The sequence below is a fragment of the Oncorhynchus masou genome, chromosome 14, assembly GCF_036934945.1.
Source record: "Oncorhynchus masou masou isolate Uvic2021 chromosome 14, UVic_Omas_1.1, whole genome shotgun sequence".
Classification (NCBI taxonomy): domain Eukaryota; kingdom Metazoa; phylum Chordata; class Actinopteri; order Salmoniformes; family Salmonidae; genus Oncorhynchus; species Oncorhynchus masou.
The window spans coordinates 20,044,885-20,068,267 of NC_088225.1; the positions used below are offsets into that span (position 1 = coordinate 20,044,885).

The 23,383-nt window shown below is 44.5% G+C and overlaps 1 pseudogene; it reads left to right on the top strand.

Annotated features, from left to right (window-relative positions):
* Window positions 1-256: 256 nt before the first annotated feature.
* LOC135554481 (cAMP-dependent protein kinase catalytic subunit alpha-like) lies at window positions 257-22,892 on the top strand (annotated as a pseudogene).
* Window positions 22,893-23,383: the final 491 nt, after the last annotated feature.

Here is a 23,383-nt window from a genome sequence, read left to right on the forward strand (position 1 = left end):
CGGTGAATCACACCTGAATTTCTCGACCAATGAGTTAACCAAAATCAGCAAGGAAAAAACCAACCATTTGGCAAACAAGAAGAAAATAATTGATGACGTTATTAGCTGGTCTGAGAAGGCGGGCTAAAAAGACAAATTGACAGATACCAATAGACAAATCACAACATCACAACGATTGTATTTACTGATGCATATCCAATCAACAGTTGTCTCGTACTGTCTGTCACATAAGTATTGGCCAATGAGGTATATTCAGGGGGTGGATCTCTGAAGCAAGAGTTCGTCTCTCTGTAGTCTGAGGATTAATGGAGGGCTGTTGATTTTGGCAAGTAAACCACAGCTGATCGGATCTGAAACCTGAGAAATCGTCGGACCTGAGGGAGGGGCTGCTATCGATTTGCAATAATAATTACTTGGAAAAGTGGATATATAAGGTTTTTGTGTCGGAATACATTGGAAAGTAAAGGGCCTTTAGTGGGGTCTGTAAGTGACTGACTGACTGTTAGCTAGGAAGGCGACGATAGATAGATAAATAGCTCGCGAGCCAGCCAGCGAGCCAGGCGCGCCGAACCGGTTCGACGTTCTTGATTGTACCAGGTAGAGAGAGCTCAGCAACATTCGCAACAGAATTAGAGGGAAAACCGGCGAGCAAGCTAGGTTGTTGGCTAGCCATTGGCTGGCCAGCTAGCTAGCCTGTGCGGCTAGCTAGTTTACCCCCCCCCCCCAACCCCGGATAAAGGAAAAGTAGTAGCGGAGTACAATTGACTGTTTGCTAGTTAGCCATGATAACAGCAAGCTAGTAGCCAGCTTCCTCAAATACAGAACTCAAAAGGCTCCTGAAAACTCAAAAGTATCCCAGATCCAAGGGATCCCTATCGGCCTGCAATCATGGGCAACGCGCCCACCGCCAAGAAGGGCAACGAGATGGAAAGTGGTGAGTTTACTTTGCTTCCTACTAGTAATTTAGTAGTACTAGCTAACAGTAACTAAGGGTTACATGTCTGCATTGCTACACGGGAGGGATGAAAGTAATATCCAATATGCATTCAAGATCCTCTTGCGGCCTAGTCATTACATGTATGTATTCTCTCCCATCTCCAGCCTTGTAAGCTTGTATGGTCAATTGTACGCGCCCCAGACCCCCTTTTCACTTTGGACTCTTGTTGATAAGATTGTGCGCTTATATATTATTATATAGCTATTAAGTATTGACCAAGGTAAAGCTTCTATCTTGAATTTCCAAAAGGTTAGTCTTGGTGTAGCCAGGAAACCCCCAAAACCAGACGGGCAACTTGACACACGCCCATGTCAGCCAATTACCACTACATATATCTACCTACTGCATCCTATTTTCACAACAAATGCTCGGCCTAGGCTACCACCTGTCATACCTAGGGGTCATGTACAAAAGTTAGTTCTCTGCAGGACTGTCAATACTGAGTTTGATGTGAAACTCCAACTGAATTGACTACTACACTGCTCTTTCACCTGTGTGTTTGGTAGTACTGCATCTTTATCTAGGCCAGGGATGGGCAAATTTGAACTCTTAATTTGGGGCTGCAGTGGCTCAAGGGTCTGCGTAACCACATCGATACCCACACTTGCAGGCAGAGGCCTAGGCTCCAAAGAATGCCTTTTGGGGGCCCTAAGTGCTAAAGCCTTTTGGGGGCCCTAAGTGCTAAAGCCTTTTGGGGGCCCTAAGTGCTAAAGCCTTTTGGGGGCCCTAAGTGCTAAAGCCTTTTGGGGCCCTAAGTGCTAAAGCCTTTTGGGGGCCCTAAGTGCTAAAGCCTTTTGGGGGCCCTAAGTGCTAAAGCCTTTTGGGGGCCCTAAGTGCTAAAGCCTTTTGGGGGCCCTAAGTGCTAAAGCCTTTTGGGGGCCCTAAGTGCTAAAGCCTTTTGGGGGCCCTAAGTGCTAAAGCCTTTTGGGGGCCCTAAGTGCTAAAGCCTTTTGGGGGCCCTAAGTGCTAAAGCCTTTTGGGGGCCCTAAGTGCTACATTTTAAGTTATAAGAGTTAATTTCCTGTAGTTCTACACATTTTGTCATGGGACGTAGAGAAACTGTTGCAGGTTAACAGTCAAGAGAAATGTTTTTAATATATGACTGCGAGTGACTAACAAAATCGATGGGTCGGTAATTCAACCATGATTACAACCAGTTTAGTTAGCCTAGTGGTAAACTCACTTACCAACCTAAAAATGTTAACTTGCATAAGAAACTGCTGATGACCAACCACATTTTGCAATTGCACGTTGTGTATTCTACTATTGTGCTAAAGGCTACAGTTGCGGCTTTCAAGGAGCCGGGACACTAATCCGGACGCTTATGAGATATCCCGCTATGACCTCTGACGAGGCATCAAACAGGCAACGCGTCACAGGACTAAAATCAAATCATACTACGCTGGCTCTGATGCTCGTCGGATGTGGCAGGGCTTGCAAACTATCACAACTTACAAAGGGTAATTTAGCCACAAGTTGCCCAGTGTCACGAGCCTACCAGACCAGCTAAATGCCTTCTATGCTTGCTTTGAGGCAAACACCATTGAAACATGTATGAGAGCACCAGCAGTTCTGGATGACTGTGTGATCTCGCTCTCTGTAATACCGACGTTTCAAACAGACCATCATAGTGTCTGTACCCGAGAACGCCAAGGTAATCTATCTAAATGACTATCGCCCCGTAGCACTCACATCTGTAGCCATGAAATGCTTTGAATGGCTTGGTGCACAGCAACACCATCCCAGACACCCTGGACCCACTTCAGTTCGCATACTTCCCCAACAGATCCACAGATAACGCAATCTCTATTGCACTTCACACTGCCCTTTCCCACCTGGACAAGAGGAACACCTATGTGAGAATGCTTTTCATTGACTACAGCTCATTGTTGAACATCATGGTGCCCTCCAAGCTCATCACTAAGCACTGGAACCTGGGACTGAACAACTCCATCGTCAACTGGATCCTGGACTTCCTGATAGACCCCCCCCCAGATGGTGAGGTTAGACAACACACCCACCACACAAACCCTCTACACGGGGGCCCCTCAGTGTTGCGTGCTTACTCCCATCCCGTACTCCCTGTTGACCCACGACTGCGTGGCCGTGCATGACTCCCAACATCTTCATTAAGTTTTCTGATGAGACAATGGTGGTAGTAGACCTGATCGCAGTCAATGATGAGACCGCCGTTAGAGAGGTCAGTGGCCTGGCAGTGTGGTTCCAGGACAACAACCTCTCCCGTAGCGCCAGAAAGACAAAGGAGCTGATTGTGGACCACAGGAAATGAAGGGCTGAACACTTCCCCGTCCACATCAACGGGGCTGTAGTGGAGCAGGTCAAGCACTTCAAGTTCCTGGTGTCCACATCACTAAGGAATTAACATGCTCCACACTAGAGGTAGACTGATTAATCGGAATGGCCGATTTAATTAGGGCCGATTGCAAGTTTTCATAACAATCGGAAATCAGTATTTTTGGGCGCCTATTTGCTTTTATTTTTATACCTTTTATTTAACTAGGCAAGTCGGTTAAGAACACATTCTTATTTTCAATGTCGGCCTAGGAACAGTGGGTTAACTGCCCCCTTCAGGGGCAGAACAACAGATTTTCAACATGTCAGCTCCGGGGATCCAATCTTGCCACCTTACAGTTAACTGGTCCAACGCAATAACGACCTGCCTCTCTCTTGTTGCACTCCGCAAGGAGACTGCCTGTTACGCGATTGCAGTAAGCCAAGGTAAGTTGCTAGCTAGCATTAAACTTATCTTATAAAAAGCAATAAATCATAATCACTACTTAACTACACATTGATATTACTAGATATTATCTAGCATGTCCTGTGTTTCATATAATTTGACTGAGCATACTTAGATACTTGTATCTGACTGAGCGGTGGTAGGCAGAAGCAGGCGCGTAAACATTCATTCAAACAGCACTTTCGTGCGTTTTGCCTGCAGCTCGTCGTTGTGCGTCAAGCATTGCACTGTTTATAACTTCAAGCATATCAACTCCAGAGATAAGGCTGGTGTAACCGAAGTGAAATGACTGGCTAGTTAGCATGCGCTAATAGCGTTTCAAACGTCACTCGCTCTGAGCCTTGCAGTGGTTGTTTACCTTGCTCTGCATGGGTAACGCTGCTTCGAGGGTGGCTGTTGTCGTGTTCCTGGTTCGAGCCCAGCGAGGAGCGAGGCGAGGGACGGAAGCTATACTGTTACACTGGCAATACTATAGTGCCTATAAGAACATCCAATAGTCAAAGGTGAATGAAATACAAATGGTATAGAGGGAAGTAGTCCTATAATTCCTATAATAACTACAACCTAAAACTTCTTACCTGGGTATATTGAAGACTCATGTTAAAAGGAACCACCAGCTTTCAAATGTTCTCATGTTCTGAACAAGGAACTGAAACGTTAGCTTTCTTACATAGCACATATTGCACTTTTACTTTCTTCTCCAACACTTTGTTTTTGCATTATTTAAACCAAATTGAACATGTTTCATTATTTATTTGAGGCTAAATTGATTTTATTGATGTATTATATTAAGTAAAAAAGTTTCAGTATTGCTTTCAGTATTGTTGTAACTGTCATTATTACAAATACATTTCAAAATCGGCCGATTTAATCGGCATCGGCCTTTTTGGTCCTCCAATAATCGGCAGCGGCTTTTTTGGTCCTCCAATAATCGGCAGCGGCTTTTTTGGTCCTCCAATAATCGGTCGCCCTCTCGTCCACACACCAACACGTTGTTAAGAATGCACAACAAAGCCTCTTCCCCCTACAGGAGGCAGAAAAGGTTTGGCATGCGCCCTCAGATCCCCAAAAACTTCTACAGCTGCACCATTGAGAGCATCTTGACTGACTGCATCACTGCTTAGTATGTTACCCCCTTGGCATCCAACCGCAAGGCGCTACAGTGGGTAGTGCGTATGGCCCAGTACATCACTGGGGCTGAGCTCTCTGACATCAAGGACCGCTATACTAGTTGGTGTCAGAAGGCCGTAAATGGTCAGGTTCCAGCCACCCAAGTCAGACTGTTCTCTCTGCTACTGCACGGCAAGCGGTAACGATGCACAAAGTCTGGAACCAACCGGACCCTGAACAGCTTCTACCCCCCCTTAAGCCATAACACTACTAAATAGTTAGTCCAGGTAGCTATTTGCTTATCTGCATTGACCCTCTTTGCACCAACTCTTTTGACTCATCTCACATGCTGCTACTGTTTATCTATCCTGTTGCCTAGTCACTTTTTATGTTACCTTTTAACTAGGCAAGTCAGTTAAGAAAAAAAATATTTACTCTGACTGCCTAGGAACAGTGGGTTAAATGCGTTGTTCAGGGGCAGAGCAACAGATTTTACCTTGTCAGCTCAGGGATTCGATCTAGCAACCTTTCAGTTACTGGCCCAGCACTCTTAACCACAATGCTACCTGGCTACTTTACCCCTACCTATATGTATATATCTATGTCAATTACCTTGTGCCCCAGCACATTTGTCTCGGTATTGGTACCCCGTGTATATAGCCAAGTTATCCTTACTCATTGTGTATTTATTCCTTGTTATTATTTTTGTCTATTTTTCACTGCATTGTTGGGAAAGGCCTGTAAGTAAGCGTTTCACTGTTAAGGCGCCAGCATGCTTCTGTTCGGCTGGCGCCTAGCTGAACGAGGATGCTTGCATATTCCCTTAAGACCTTTGCTTGAAAAATGAAAGGGGGCAATAGTACTATTTGTCCGTTTTGAGACACCGTAGCCAGTATACACTTCCTCAATTATAATTAATCTATCTCAAGAATTCTGTCATGTTGACGTTTTTGCAGAGTTCTTAGTCACGCAATTTTACATCTAAGATGTTTGGTGCAGTGATTTGTAATTAAAAAAATGTGCATGGAAAAAAAGAGTATTTCGTTGAATGAAAAATACTTTATTGAAGTGTCCCTACTGTTGACCAATCACCGACGGGGCTCTGAACTCTGCTTGCTTCCAGGAAAAATGTTGTGGGCCCGAACAGTCGGGGGGAAAAACCTTCTCCGAAGTCCAAAGACAACGTCACAATGTCGTCGTCATATATGGACAAACTCTACCGAACTGTTTCGGCTGGGAAGCATGCAGACCCCTTTAGTCTACACCGTTTGTTTACGAAGCATGTGACAGAATCAAATGTTATAACGCTCAAATGTATGTTCAGACTGAGTCCACCCCTCCCCAAAATATTATATATTATAAAAAAAATTGTTTGGAAATTGATCCAAGTGGTGGCCACAGGCTGCCAGTTTCCCATCCCTGGTCTAGGCCAATCAGTGCCACTACAGAGGCACACCTGTCAGGTATCAGGGGGAAGATCCTCTACTTTCAGTGTAAATCGCAATGTATAGGACATAAACACACTACAGATGTCCTTTTTGGATGCAGCTTTTCAGGAGAAATAGTCAGCCTAGTTTGGAATAGAGGATAGAATGGTCCTTGTTATGTTCCTCTTTTTTGTGACTTCAGTGTTTATCCCTGCCCCAGCCTATACAACTTTAAGAAGCCAAACATTGCCAGATGTCTGACTGTTTATTTATATAATGGATGTTACTCGGGGGAACCCCAATGTAAACACAGTAGTGGTCATCAGCCTTGAATCCCACACTGTACTTGACTGAAGGAGAGAGGAGGGTGTGGTGGGACACTGAAGGCACAGGGGCGGGGTCATATGATGCGGGTGGTGTGATCCTCTCCAGGCTAAACCGTGATACTGAGGAGTCTCTTGAACATCATGTGATGAACAGCATTTAGAACAAGAACGCTCTGTGTGCCCTCCTGCCCATCTCTGGGTCGCGGCTCCCTCTCAAGCTGCTCTGCACAGCTTTTAGCCTGTGCCATCCATTTGTTTCCCCGCTGCTTCCCTTTTCCTCCACTGTCTCTCTGCTTCCCTATAAGTGGTAACTGTCTCTCCCTCATTGATATCCTGGTCTTTTAACCCTCTGTAACTGAAGTCCCGGAGTGGCAGTCCCGGAGCAGGTTTGGAAAAACAGTGTTGTGTAGGCTATGCATCCATAACACTAGCTGTTACATTGGCGTGCTCTTGGTTGGAACGGGTGTCTGTGAAATGAGCCTCGGCTGCTTGTAGAGCATACATGTGAAGAGCAGACCAGCCTGGTAGCATTAACCCTGGTCTTTGGGTCTATGTCCCACTGAAATGAGGCCGCCCAGAGATCACTGCTCCACCGCCTCTCAGTTGTCTAAGCACACAGCTTTGTTTTTAAATGGTATTAATGTCGTGTTAATGGAGGGATTAGCGGAGAGCTGCACACTGCTAAGATCCGACCCCTGGGCGGGGGCAGAGGAGGTCCCAGACCCGTCAGAGGTTTGTCCACATGCCATGCTTGACATCCTTATCGGCCTGGATGGCCTCACTATGGGCCCGCCCTGATCCCCAGAGACAGGTGCTGACCGGGGGTTCAGGCACTTACGCCCACCACGGCAGGGCAGCTATTTTAGGACAACATGCAGCCCGCTCTGAGAGACGAGACTATAGAGGACGGTGAGGCTTAAGGTCCGGTTCAGGTGGACCCTGTCTCTCAGCCCGGCCTGCCCTCTCTTCCCTGATACAGACGGACATAGGGGAGGCGTTGCTGTGGAGAGCTGAGCCAGGGCCCACAGGAAGGAGCAGGGTGGACAGTGTATGAGCTCAGGCAGGAAGTGGAGGAGCCTCTGGATTCATTGCTGCAGAGTGTCAGGCTTTGTCTCTACCTACATAACATGGCAGGACAGCTTCAAGTCTAGTCAGATATCCTCCTATACAGAATCCTCCAAGGGTCGGTGGTGCTCCACTTGTCTCGAAGTTCAGGGCTCCTCTCTGAAGGACACTTTTTCCTTGCTAGTTGCTACAGGTCCTAGGCTGGTGCCATGTCGATGCTGCACAGGCTGGCGGGGAGGCTGTTCCAGCACGCTGGGCCCTGTCTGGGAAACACCAGCGGTGGGGAGGGAAGACACTGCCAGCCACAGAAGGAGCCAGAAGCCCACTGCTGGAGTGAGTGACTGACTGGAGCAAGGGGGCGGAGCCTGTTCCCACGACACTCACGAGGGAGAGGAGTGATTGGTTGGAGTGGCTTGAGGGGGGCAGGTGGATGTGACTGGGTGTGTCAGCTGTCCGTACACACAATCGCAATGTTTTCCAGTTCTCTTGTCGATTCTGTGCCCCCTGTGCGTTTTACTATACTTGTGAGTAACAAATGTTCTCACATGCTAAACCATCTAAAATTCTGAAGTGTGGACATTTTGCTGATTCTCACTTGTAAAAAGGCAATGTTGGGGTTAGAGTTAGGTTTAGCGAAAATAGGATTATGAATGTGAATCCATTTTCTTTGTCCCCAAAAAGTTGTCACGTATTTTAAGACATAGCTGTGTGTTGTGCAGGATGACTATGCTTTGGTCCGTGTTCTACGGAAGTAGACTCAATTTGATTAGCTTTGGTTTTTGCCTAGATTAGTTGTTTTTGTACTGATGTTGTGTGGCCAACACACACAAAGCTCTTTTTGATTCAGCACCTGCTGTTTTTGTTCTGTTGCCTGGTGTCGGCTGCGTCACAAAGTTCCAGGGAAGCCGTTTGTCTGTCTCCCGGGAAACCTGTCGGTTTGTCTGTCCAGCGTGGTTCCCTCTATGTGCTCTGGGCCACGTGTCTGTCTCGGGGACAATATGTCTGACTCACCCTAGCTTCCTTCAATCTGGGTTTGCATATCTGAACATGTCATTCCATTGTTGTCTACAGTCCCTCTGTGTGGGTACTGCTCAGTAGTCAGTCCCTCTGTATGAAATGACATGCATTTGGCCCTGTGACGCTACACTGTCAAGGTGGAGCTTTCACTGTGGCTATAAATATGTGGGTGGCTGGCGGGGTGGTTTACACTGGCTTGCATAACAGGGCCAGGCTGGTATTTGTATAGCACAGCACTTCTTGACTCTTTTTAAAGGAACTTTGTTCTTCTGGGCATGCTCAGATACTCTTGTAAGAATGCCCAGTCACTCTCACCTCTTGTAACTCCAAGTGCTGAGTGAGCCTAAGTACCTGACAGTACAGTGGCCAGAGAATCAAACCACGAGGACTGTAAGGACTGAGGTCTGTGAAGTGGCTGGGTTGTGGACTTATCGCTCATTTCCTCTGGACTCTCTCACACACCCAACGGATGTCTCTCTGCATCCTTGTTGTCTTTCGCTTCCTCTCTCACCATCTCCCCCTCTCACTTCACTCTATATATATTCTTCTCCCCCCCGCCACGTCTCTGTCCAGCTCCACTCGTCCACTGTCTAATGCGTTGCCTGCGGGCTGTGTGCTCTATAAATTAGGTCTGATGTGGTTTGGCGGGCTCCAGAGTGAAATCTCGGTCAGCGCGTCCCAATCTAACCCCCTGTGCCTGCGTCACAGGGTCCCAGGGGAGAGATGGGATTGATCGGGACATCGATCCTGGACGCAGGAGCACAGTGATGTGTTGCATTGGGCACTAGAGGGCATGTGTTTTAGCTGTGGTTGGTTTGTGACTGCTGTGGTTTTTCTTTAGAAAAGCTCTTTCGAAAACATCTGAAATGGTTTCACACCGTCCTGCTGTGGCATCTCACATGGGTACTTACATAGACCCAGGAGGTTTTCCTGATCACATGATCTGAGCAGAAAAACCCCTTGGTTTACTGATGGGTTGTGTTGATGAGAGTAATATTGATGGTGCCAGGAATTCAGGTTGATCTCCTGGTTTGACAGAACAGAGGACTGTCATGACTTTTTTTCCATAGGAGAGATCCTCTCTGGGCTTCATAAATATAACCCCTGGCTGTGGTGATGCCCCTCCCCCTGGTGACCAGGCCCCTGCTGTTGATGTGTGTTTACAGGATCGGGAGCAGGAGGTAGAACTGTGTGCAGAATAAATATAGATACAAACGGCGCACAGGTCCAATTGATCTATGCGAGTTGTTGTAACGAGAGCAGAGCACTGTGGGCTTTATTTGGCTCTGGACTACCAGGGGCTCTGGCTGCTGAATGAGCTCTGCTCTTTGCCAGTACACAAGACAGACAGACGAAACTGGAATGTGAATGTAGAAGGTGAGAGAAGAAACCAAGGAAGTTGAAGGTTGTCTCTGTTTCTGGACGTAATGGGAGAAGTGGCGATGAGCCAACCACTGTGAGGAAGAAGAGGCAGGTGGCGACGTAGAAGGGCAGGGCTGATGTCAGGCTCAGAGAGCCACAGGAAGAGCTCCAGGAGGCATGGTAGCAGGAAGAGGGAGTCTGGGTCCACCTCTGGCTCCGGGGCTGCAGAGGCTGCGGTTGCAGCACCAGAGATGCCCATAGTGATCCCTGACGGTAAGGGAGGGTGGCAGTGGAGAGGAAGGCTAGGAATCATCTTCCACCCATCAAATGGTATTCGTGGCAGCCAAGCCTCGCAAAACTAACAAAAAGGCTGCACTAGATCAAGTCAATTCCACTTGGGCCATTGTTGGCTTAACTGTTGAGCTGTTTGATAGCTAGACGTAACTTCCCTACTTAGTTGTGGCTGTAGGCCTACAGTATGGAAGGAGTGTCCTCTCTATGGGAGACTATGTTGGGGTTTACTTAGCTGGGAATAAAGGAACAAACTGACTGAGAAATGTACTCTCCCAGGAGACTAGTCTGCTTTTCTTCTCAATGGCTCTGGCATGGGAGCAACATGGTTGTAGTCATGTTTTATATGAACTTTGGTCAGTGCTGCTCTCTGGTCTTCCTCTTCTGTTGGAGTTCTCCAGAGAGAGCTGCTAGAGGGCTGGGTAAGTGTGTTTATAGCCCCTTTGTGAATGGAGAAAAGCAGAACCACTGAGGAGATATTAGTGCTGATCACAAGGATCTGTATGGCTTTGAGGTTTTGACTTAGTGATGCTCCAGAGGTTTTGTATACTTTCATCCAGTAGTTTTGAGATGTTTTCACGAGCCAAAATGGTTCCCCAACAATTGTGTACAAAGTCATCCATTTTGTATGATATGTTACGAATTCCAATTCTTACAATATATTGCGAATTAAGTGTTTATACTATGAAAGGGACAAGCACGCAGCTCGCCAGAACAAAAATGTTTATGGAATTTAAGGATTGCGTGGCGTTCTCCAGATTACAGATGGTGTGTAAGGCTATCCATGTGTGAGCCATAAATTGACACAGAAGATTTTCGAGATCTGTTTAATCTCTTTAATTTAAAGAAAATTGCATACTGGTTTAAGAGGGTGACAGATTTAAGTGTTCAGCTTTCCTGATCGATTTACTGTAGTGTACGTTTTCTCCCCTCAGCCCTCTGTATCCTATAGTAGTATTAATAGTACTGCTTACTAGTAGCAGCCAGCCAGCCAGCCAGCCAGCCAGTGTTGACTGGTACTGGTACTTTCATACAAGTAGCAACCAGCCACTGTCCTCAGTGTTGAGGCATAGATAGATATGAGCTGGGATTAATGAGGAAGGGCTGGTATCTACATGTTCCCACAAAGCACAGTGATCAGCCCAATAAAGATAAGAGGAAGAGATGTGCTGCACTTCTGCATGTGATGCCCTGTCTGTGTGCATTAGAGCTAGAGTGTGTGACTGTATAAAGGTTATGATAAGTCACTTTGGAGTGGATAAAATCTCTCCCACATTCACTGGCACAGAGACCGTAATGCATTCACACACAATACATTCACATAGACTGCCTGTATCGATTGGCTTTCTGCTCTTGTTCTGACATGGATGGAGGAGTAAGTATTAGATAACCTGACCTCAGTTGATTTGGCTTCAACATCAGTGGAAATGAGCCCTGTCTGTGTGGCCAGAGTGAGGGAGATGGACAGCCTTGGGCTAGGCTACACATGGGATATACTTGTGCCACCAGTAAGGTACACGACTCATTCTATCACACGCTCAAGTTCATCTCCAAAATATCACTATTTAGCCTTACAGAGAAGTCTTTATATTCTAGCTCTGGTCAGTGGTTAAAGACGTGAACCTCTGCTGAACTGTATCACAACATCCTCGTTCTCATCTAAATGTGTCTGATGGAATCAGTGTGTCGTGAAGAAGGGTAGGTGCTAAACCATCTGTTTGCTCTGTTACAGTGAAGGAGTTTCTTGCCAAAGCCAAAGAGGATTTCCTCAAGAAATGGGAGAATCCAGCACAGGTGAGTTAGGAAAGAGGGAAGTGTGGGAATGAATGACAGGCCTGCACCCGCTCAAAGACCCCAGCATACCAGCCCAGTGTCAATCACGCCTGGGTGAGAAGGGAAGTGGGCCCTCTGCTGGATCTAACTAGAATCACATTTGTTGGAACTTCATATTTTTATGCTTTGGGGCATACACAAAAAATGAGCCTGGTCAAGAATAGAATGATATCTTTACTGATTATGTGCAGCATTTAGCATAACACTTCCCCTCCTTTTTCTTTTAGCTTAACACAAGTTTAATTTGCTATTGTAGTAATGTAAGAATGACTCATACCTTTGCTGCATGTGTGCATTGGCAGGACTAACAGTTGCCTGACGCATTGCACTTTTTGAATGTCTCAGAATCCGTATCATATCCTGCTTTTGCCTGTTTTTTTTTACAGGACAGTGTGAAGTTTGATAGGTAGTTTGAGTCCAGTGTTGCTACTCAACCTGACTCTGGCACCCTGATAGGCATTCTGGGTGTTGGGCTTGTTTCCCTGTTCTAACTGACATGCTCTCCTCTCCAGAACACCGCAGCCTTGGATGGCTTTGACCGTCTGAAGACCCTGGGCACGGGCTCGTTTGGTCGAGTCATGCTGGTCAAGCACAAAGAGTCGGGCCAGCATTTTGCCATGAAGATACTTGACAAACAGAAGGTATGGTAATGTGATTTCATTCAAATTCAGTTAGTGAATTGACTCCAAGTCCTCTTTTACAGTACATGTAGATATTTTTATATTAATGAATACACATTTGTATTAATCTTTTGATTTATGTGAAATGGATCTGACCCCCCCCCAACCCTGGTGCTGTTACTGTCTCTCAGCCCATTAGTCAGAGATGTAGGGGGCTCTCCTTGCTTAACAAGGTGTCCTGGTTTGTTCCCCTCAGGTGGTGAAGCTGAAGCAGATAGAACACACGCTGAATGAGAAACGCATCCTGCAGGCCGTCAGCTTCCCCTTCCTGGTGCGGTTGGAGCACTCTTTCAAGGTACTGCTGGACGCGCGTGTGGGTGCATGCATTCGTGTGTGTCAGGGTTTCCATTCGCTGGTAATGGCCAACTTTCGGCTTTTTTTTTTGTATTGTTTTTTTTTAAGGTGCGAAGTAAAATCGGCACTGGCCCATGGTCCGGGAGAAGGAAAAAAATACCCTTTGCAAATATATATTTATATATATAATTTTGGCCTCATCATTGATGGATGTACCAGTTGATGTAAATACGTTTGACCGAATATCGGTATGTGTTAATTTGCATAATTTTGTGGAATTCAATTGGCACGTGTGTGTGTGTGTTCATTATGTCTCTTATCACAAGTGCACAGCATACCGATACGGAACCTTTGAGAGGAGAAATCTGTCAGACGACGCTTTTATAAGCCCAATCATTGCGCAATAATTCTAAATTGTGTGTTAAAAATAGTTAATGGGCCATGATTAAAAATAACTCATATTTTTGTTTCTCAACTGGTAATTGAAGTGTGCTTCCTGTTCACCATTCAAATGCATAGGCAACAAAGGCAGGCTTCAGCAGTGCGTTTAAATTGTAGTTTGCATTTTGAGAACCTATAGCTACTTTATTATTTGAAATGTTTTAGTACATATTATGAGGCATGTTTTACCTTGCTTCAAAGTAGCCCAGGCAAAAAAAAATGTATTGTCCGGTAGCCAAATGCCCGCTCTCATGTCGCCTTGGTGCATTGCTGCACTTTGAGCTGAACGTTCTGATCTGTTGCATCGCATTCATTTCTGTTTTTATGTAGCCAGGCCTACTGGTTATATGAATTTGGGCTCTATCGTCCCACAACTGTCGCAGTCTATTTGGGCTATTTCTTTCTCGACAAGCTGACCAATAGAGTAGGCCAACGTCAATCTACTATCCCCCATAGTAGAAACATGGGCTCATAGGGGGTGTGTCCAAAAGGCTAGGGGAAGCTAAGCTTTCCCAAAGTAAATTGAGTTAAATTGCCAAAATGATTGTAGCCTAATTTGCCTACTCCTGTCTATACAGAAAGAAAGAAATACAATCATTCAAATGAGGCTACTAAAGCATGAATTGGCCACAGAGGAACATTAGCTTCCACTAGCCTTAAAAAAATAAGTTGTGGATTGTTTTAAATTGCATTGCCTGCAGTCGGAAGGAAAGGCAGCGTGCGCAGTTTGGGTTGCCACTGTCATTGAAAAGTAGAGGCCCATCTAGGCATATTGCAATATTTAAAACTCCATTGTGGGGAAAACACAGTTTGGAAAGCATGTGGCTATTTCTGTAAAGAGAAGACAATGGAAAGACAACTGTCTTTTAGTTATCAAAATTCAACTTAGGTTTACTGTTTATCTTATTGGCAACAGCGGAGAGCATCGGCCAGATCACCGGTGACTGTGCACTGCTCATATTCACTCGATCATTGTTGGGTCAGTGCCACAAGTTTTTTTTTTTTTTTTTTTTTTTTTTTGGACAATCATTTCCTCCAGTTTAGTTTGCCCTCCTTCTATTTGTCTCCCCTTCTCTCCGGCCTTTTCTATGGACAACGTTGTTTTTATTGATCTGTTGCTCAATGGCAGCAGAGTAGGCTACCCTGTCATTTGTGGTAAAGATTCTGCTAATGTCTCCAGTCACACAAGGTGTCGTAGAATTGAATGAGATGTGTTTTTCCCATGCACATAAAGAAGGGTGTCTGCTGTAGCCCAGGCATCTACGCTATATGCACACAGCCATGCATACAACTGTTTATACAAACATTTGAGTTATATTATTAGCCTAAATTATGACTATCCAATATGCTCATCACATTACAAATAGCCTACTATCTTACATAAGTCTGCAAATGCCATGATGCATGGAATGTTTTATTATAAAGGTGCAATTTGTTATGGTGAATATGTGCTTCCCCAAAGTTTAGACTCACGCTCCGCCTGTGCATAGGCTAGTGGTTTTACTATTTGTTACTGGTCTTGTGGGCTGAGGGAAAGTACATGTGGACAGTTATTCTAACATCTTCAAAGTGTGCAGTAAGGGGACACGTCATTGCATCCTGGGCTTGCATGTTCTGTTATGATTAATTACCATAATCTAAATGTGATTCCTGTCATTCTGAGCACCCTGGGTGGACCCCCTAATCAGGTTACGTTCCCAATGTGTCTGGTCAATTTTAAATGCGGTCAAATGTCCGGTGCCACATTTTCCTAACGGAACATACTTCCACGTTTGTGTGTGTGAAGGTGAGGTTCACAACTCAACTGTGAAATATTTCTCTCTGTAGGACAACACTAACCTGTATATGGTGATGGAGTATGTCCCTGGCGGTGAGATGTTCTCACATTTAAGGAGAATTGGCAGGTTCAGGTGAGTCTGTTACTGGTCTACTGTTGGAAATATAACCAAATAGCTACAGTAGTTAACCCTCCCCATTTTCCATAGACCATGACTCCACAACAGCCTCCTAGTAAATATATTGTGGTGTCCACGTTACCCTCTGACCTCTCGCTCTCTCTGACTGCAGTGAGCCCCACGCCCGCTTCTACGCCGCCCAAATTGTTCTGACCTTTGAATACCTTCACTCACTGGACCTCATCTACCGAGATCTGAAACCAGAGAACCTGCTCATTGACAACCAGGGATACATACAGGTGAGAATACACACATAGTCAAATGGCTAGCTAGCTATCCAGGTAGGACTAATGGAGAACAAGCATGGGTGTGCTGTACATATGACACATGAAATGCATTATACATGCCCTGATTTTGTAGATGCTCTTAAATAAATAAACCTTGGTACACAATTGAATTTAAATTCGGCGAACTGAATGATAAGGAGGGTGAAGAGGTTGATTTTAATTTAAAAAGACAATAGTGTAATGATGAGTTTGTCTCAGAAGCAAATCATTTAACTGCGCTCCTTGCTGGTTAATACCATTCTCTTTTATGTTTTACTTTGTAAAAGATGCCGTTAAGGAACTAATTTATTTACTATAACTCTATTACTAATGTATTGTAAGGGAAAGGAAAACATGCTATGTGTTGCAGTAGGCCTTTAGAAAAATGCCAAACATATCCTTGACTCTATCCAAGGAAGCAAACGATGCCAATCCACTAAATGGATGGAATGGGTGAGAATTGTGCAAGTTACTTCACAATCTAATTGAAATTAGGCCTAACTGAATGATATGGGTGAAGAAGTTTATTTAATCTGGAACAACAATGGCGTAATGAGTTTTATGCTTATTTATCAGCATCGACGCCCATGTTAATAATTTGACAGTGCCTTGCAGATTGCTACAATTCTCTTTTACGTTTTACTTTGTGCTTATGTTTGCTACACCTTGGGGGTTGATCTGCATCTGATACATATGCTGAAGGGAACGCACGGCAACGGTCTCTAGCGGCTGCTGGTAGGCTGAATGGCCAGGCGGTTCAAGTGTTAAAGGGATCACATGCTAGCTGATACCATAGACTTCCAGTGATTATGCTAAAACTAGTTAACATTGGCTCGCAAAACTACCTCTAACTTCCTTCATACTGGACACAGAAACATAAAAATGGTATCCACAAGTTCATCTGACTCTGGGGAAGTAGATAAAGGGCATCATTGCCAAAATCCTGGAAGTATAACTTTAAGCGAATGTCAGAACTGAACTGTTTGTCATTGCTGAGACATCTGTGTTCCTCCCAGGTAACAGATTTTGGTTTCGCAAAGCGAGTGAAGGGCCGGACCTGGACGCTGTGTGGCACTCCGGAGTACCTGGCCCCTGAAATCATCCTTAGCAAAGTGAGTGGTCACCCAAACCCCCGGCCTGCCGTCGCACCTCGTATTCATAACAACACTGGGGTTATTACCATGACACAGCAAAGATCATGTCACTACAGCCACTCACAAGCAGCTCTGACCATGATTACAACCGCTGACTAGAGAAGAGCTTATGTATGACACATCCCATTCTTTCTTTTTGTGCTTAGTTCTGCCTCTTTCCCTGGGAATCTAACACTCCTCTTTCTCTCTACCCCCCCCCCCCCACCAGGGTTATAATAAGGCGGTGGACTGGTGGGCTCTGGGCGTGCTGATTTATGAGATGGCTGCTGGCTATCCTCCCTTCTTTGCTGACCAGCCCATTCAGATCTATGAGAAGATTGTATCAGGAAGGTGAGTACATCAGACAGAAACCCAGATTACACTCTTCCTTTAAGACCTGCTTTCAGTACCAGTCAGATAGGGCAGTTCATTGTAATTTACCTCCAAACTAATTAGCTGTCTGTAGCTAGGTTTCCATCCAATTTGAAACAAATTTTCATGTGAGTGTTCTAAAATATGCATAAAACAATATGCACATTTTCCCACCAGAGATGTTTCCATCAAATAGACTTGTGGTGAATAAAAGGCTGTGCGTGATGACGTACTGCACATAGGAATGTTTGAGGTCAATTCCCATGTCCCGAAATGGAAAGATCCATGTTAAATGGGTTTCTATCGAAATGATCAACTCTACTGATGGTTTCGTCACAAACTGTTGTTTATATAGCGACCGTGTCCATTCTGGTCTGGGCATGTGTGCTCGAGCCAACATCTCGCAGATACAGTGCTAGTAGGCTACCTACGTTATGAGATTATTATGGATAAGAGCAATATTATTTGGGGGTCAAACGGCAGCCAAGTATCGATCATCATGTCACCAGAATAAGACCCTCAATATTTATAGGAAAGGAGAATCAAGCTCATCACTTCTACTTTCACCACCCTGTGAAGTTCAGAACTTATTTCATCTGTAGCTTAATAAACTGCATGCTTTTGCGAGTCGAAGTGAGAGGATCACACAACGTATCATTGCGTGACTCCAAGTTTACTTCGGTATGATGGTCATTATATCAATATTTACGCATAAAGGTGTTTCCACTGCCATTTCTCACATTTCCTTTTAGAGACACAAAAAGATTCCAACATGGGCCTCCCGGGTGGTGCAGTGGTTAAGTGCGCTGTACTGCAGCACCAGCTGTGCCACCAGAGACTTTGGGTTCGCACCCAGGCTCTGTCGTAGGAGGAGGTCCGTGGGGCGACGCACAATTGGCATAGCGTCTAGGTTCGGGAGGGTTTGGCCGGTAGGGAAATCCCTGTCTCATCGCGCACCAGCGACTCCTGTGGTGCGCGCTAACCAAGGTTGCCAGGTGCACGGTGTTTCCTCCCACACATTGGTGCGGCTGGCTTCCGAGTTGGATGGCGCTCTGTTAAGAAGCAGTGCGGCTTGGTTGGGTTGTGTATCGAAGGACGCATGACTTTAAACCTTCGTCTCTCCCGAGCCTGTACGGGAGTTGTAGCGATGAGACAAGATAGTAGCTACTAAACAATTGGATACCACGAAATGAGGGAGAAAAAGGGGTTTAAAAAAAGAGATTCCAACAAACAAATTGTCTGTTTGCATTTATAAATTTGTGCTGGCACTTCCTGTTTCCATCATCCCGGTTGTGACTTTTTTCATGTCAGGTAATTCATCTGCATTAAATGGTTGGATGGAAACCTTGTTACTGTCCTACTGTGCCTTTCCTGCTTTTGTTGCTATATTCACATTAGCATTACTTTCTTCTGACCCCTGACCTTGGTGTCTTCATACATACACAGCACTTTGTTAGGCTGAGTTCTAGCTCACTTCTCCTGACCTGTTTTCCAATCTCCTCTACATAGATTATCATGACTCCACAGCCCCACTGTAAATGTATTGTGGTGTCCACATGACCCACTGACCTCTCTCAGCAGTGAGCCACATACCTGTTAAAAAATGTATCATAGGCTCAGATCTAGGAACAGCTTATCTAGCCCCAATCTTAACCTTTATCATTAGGGGGGAAAGACTAAACAGACTCTTTCAGATTCTATAGGCAATCTCTGGTCTTCTGTAACTGAGTCATATTTGTTAGGGAAAATTAACATTTCTGTAACGGATGACTAGAGTTCCTCCCTCCTTTTTTTCCTGTTTTGGAAAGTTTTCTACTGAACACAACCTTGACGTGTCTCTGTCCCCAGGTGCGCTTTCCCTCCCACTTCAGCTCAGACCTGAAGGACCTGCTGAGGAACCTGCTCCAGGTGGACCTGACCAAGCGCTTCGGCAACCTGCGCAACGGAGTCAACGACATCAAGGGACACAAGTGGTTCGCCACCACTGACTGGATTGCCATTTACCAGAGGAAGGTGAGAAGGCCTGCTTCCATGGCTCTTCTATTGTTCACTGTATAGCCACTGGAGAGAGGCAGGTTTGGTTGCGACAGAGAGATTGGGTTGGGGAAAGGGAGAGATGATTTAAGGGGTATGATTCAGAGCTAATTCCATTTGGCTTGGTCTTGTTTGGAGACATGTTACACATGCATTACTCACAGTCTTACATAGTTGGAATGGGGTCCACTTGACTAATAACATGTTGTCCGTAACCAGTGACTGACCAGTGACTGTCAAACCGCGAGAAACTGAGGAGGAATGATAATGTGAAAGCTACAGTAGCAAGAATCTGAGTATTCTGTGTTTCAGGTGGAGGCGCCGTTCATTCCCAAGTGCAAAGGCCCCGGTGACACCAGCAACTTTGACGACTATGAGGAAGAGGAAATCCGAGTCTCCTTCACAGAGAAATGTGGCAAGGAGTTTGCCGAGTTCTAGGCCTAACCAGGAGTAGCGGAAAGAGCCAGGGATGTAGAGAGAAGGCGGGAACAGAAGGAAATGGGAGGAGAGGTGATAAGCTGGACTGCTAACTTGCATTTTGTAATTACGACATCAACAATGTAACAACCCCACCCCCCCAAATGAAGAGCGAGTGAAAAAGAACGAGAGAAAAGACCTGAAAGAGCCAGCAGTGTTGCCTTTTCTGATTGTTTCTCACCTTGTTACTTATCCATGTCCCTGTTTTCCCTCTTGTGTTTGTGGCGAGGGTAGAAGGGGCAGGGGCTAACCACCCCTCTCTTCAGTTGGTTTGTATCTTGGCAGAGGTGTAGTGACACATTTTGAGTCATTGCAGGCAGGTTGAGGGATTGATGTTCTGGTACTGAATCTAGGCTCCTCCTAAGTGGGTCCTCTCTAAAAGCTTCTCAATGAATGAGGGCATCTCATTCTTGTTTTGTAATTGTCCACCCACTCCTATCTTGTTACCCCCCCCATCTGTCTCTCCATCCTGAATCTGTCCAAGCAATACCAAGTCCAACAGACGTGCCTATCATAATGCCAACTGGTTGCAAAACCGTGTCGAAAGCATTGGTGCAGAGCTTTGGCTATTGGTGGCATCAGCCCTTGTGCCCTTTCTAGTTGAAAGCTTGACACTCTCTGCACACGCCTTTCTGTCTGCTCGTTGTGGCATGATTATTGGTTTCAGAGGATTCTCTCATCGCTTGCAGTTCAAGCAGTGCTGACCACTTTTTGATCAGAGAAACAATGATTTATCTCTTCATTTAGGTCTCACTACCTTTTTTTCGGGACCTGTGAAATTGTGTACATGAGCATTTCTAATGTTAATTAAGTCTTTTCCTCTTCAACTGAATTTATTAGAGCATTTTAAAACCCTTTGAGGATCATTGTGTCCTCAAGTCAATCTGTGCTTGTGTGTTAGTGTTGAAGGGTGGGTTAAAAAGCAGTGACTAACAAAATGATCACACTCTTCTCTGACTAGTGTTTATTTAATTCATAGCACATTTATACATGTTGATATATTATAGAAAAACGTGAATATCCATCTTTTTTCCCCAAAGTTGTCTCTTAGCTGTGAAACCGAAATGAAGATTTCAGAAATAAACAAACAAGTATGTGTTCTGCCAAATTCGCAAAGGTAAGGACATTGCTTACTCAGACATGTTTGTCAGTTAACTATGAAGGTGGTGGTTTTTAATGCGCAGGAAAAAGTAGCAAAATGATGCATGTTATTTTTGTACAATATCACTTTTAAAAGAAAAGATGTGAAAGGAGTAAAGCTCTGGTCGTGGTGAGGTATCTGAAATGTTCAAACTGACTCTCACCTGCCCTTTTTGTATGATGGATCGAGGCCCGCTTTTTATCTGACAGAAATCATGTCATTTCATTCAGTGTTCAGTTAGATGTGAACGGTTAATGCTGATTTAATCATGTTAATTCACCAGCTCTGTTCAACCCGCTGCTGGCCTGTTTACTCCTACATCCCCTGAATTCATCTTCAAATGGACACTTTCACAATATATGACTGTTGGAAGTCAGGATGTAAATTTGTCAAATTATTTTCCTTTTCCACATGAGAAATGTATAACAATCTGATTTATGGATTTTGAAAAGCTATCCTGTGATTATTTTATTTGCAATTTCATATTTTTGGATGCAAGACAATCGCAGCCCAAATCTCACCAATGGATGGTTTGTAGACAGGTGTGATGATGCAACACATTGACATGGTTTAGTTGATTTTCAACAAGGCTTTGTTTTCCCACAAGCTTTTATTTTGGGGTAATAAGGTTATATTAATTTCTTATGTAAACACTAAATGTTGAGTGATTCGGACCCCCACCAGCCTTCATTAGGCACCACACCTTGTGCACCTCTCGCAAATGCATTTCTTGTGTTTAATAATATACAGTATTTATCCTTCAATCAGTTTTGTCATTAAGTATGGCTTATTTCTACCGAATGTTCACAATCATTTTTTGAAAATGATTCTTTGGCAGTTCTAGAGGTTGCATCTGAATGTCTGGAGCGGTGTGGTAAGAAGGCTACTTTACAGAAGAAAACAAACGTGTATCAAGTGGAGAGACTTCCAAACTTATGCTCTTTGAAGAAGAAATGTTATGTATTTAGAAATAAAAAAAATCACAGTTCTTGCATGTGACGAAAAACAACAAATGCAAGATGTCCAAGACCTATGACATGTTTGAATGACTATTTCAGATTTGCAAACATTCATATACCACAACCAACTGATTTTTTGTTGCTTGTTTCATTGTTTTGCATCCCTCTGGTCTTTCTAAGCATCGTTAGTAGTAAGGGAGGGTCAGTACCAGCTACAGGTATCCAGTCACCTCCACTGCCTTGCTAGGACCCTTTGAAGCACACCTCACTTCTCCAATCATGTCTCTATTTAAAATGTTTTTTTAAAGAAATGTGATACTGTAAGCCTAAGTTGTGACTAGAAAGTTGGTCAATTGGTGTTCAGAAAAATATTTTTACCATTTGGTCCTGCAAACATTTACGGTTGTGCTGGAAAAGTCACTCAGTGATTAGAGGCGGGATAAGCTCCATGAACCACTGATGTGACAGCTTTTAAAAATGTAATTTGGCTTTCCTAACCCATGACCTCATGTCTATGAAATGTTTGTTCCTGTTTCTACTGACCGCCTCCCACTCCCATCATTATAACCCTATCATCAGCTTTTCTGTGTTCATCTTTTCACTCTGTTTGATTGCCTTTGTTAGCATTCTAGTTTTACATATTCTTCACATTGAACTTCTCCATTATTTTTTTACATCATGGAGAAAACGTTGCTTTAATTTTCATATTTTCTAAGTGTATTTTCAACAAACCATTTGAATCCTTTTCCTTCCCGATTTGGGTACGGTGATGGTGTAGTCTATTGTACCCCCTGGGAAACAATACTGTATGTCTGCCTTTGACAGTCTTAATTATCTTACCTTCTGGAGAACTTGACGGATACCCTTAGGACACAATGAATATGTTTTAAAAAAATAAAGTAATATTTTGCAACATGTATCATTCCAATAAAGTTTTACTTGTTAAAATTAAAATTGTATGAGTACATTTTGTAGATCATACTGACCATTTTGTTAACAGAATGTGTGTGTATGTTGGCAGAAAATGTATTGCCGTTTTGTACAGTACATTTGGTTGTTTGTAGGAACATCTTGGTGGAGGGGATGCCATGATGAACAAATAATGCAAGGAGCTGATTTCAACCTGTGTGTGGGCCTACACCTCCTATACAAATATGTATGTCAATCTGTCTATTCCTCGGGGGCCTTCCAGATGAGTGTTCAGCCTCTGGCCTCTATCCAGGAAATGTCAGATGGGATGAAGATGAAAGAGAATAGCTTCACTGATAAGATGGCTCCTGACTATGTGTCTGGACTGGCCCAGCTACCGCCATGGTAATAATAGCAGGTCCCCCATATCCATCTGCATTGTGTAGGCCTACAGTGCTATCACATACAATATCACACCCTGGGGGAAAAAGCGAGTTTATCCTTAGACTCACCGATTGTATATTATATGAAATTTT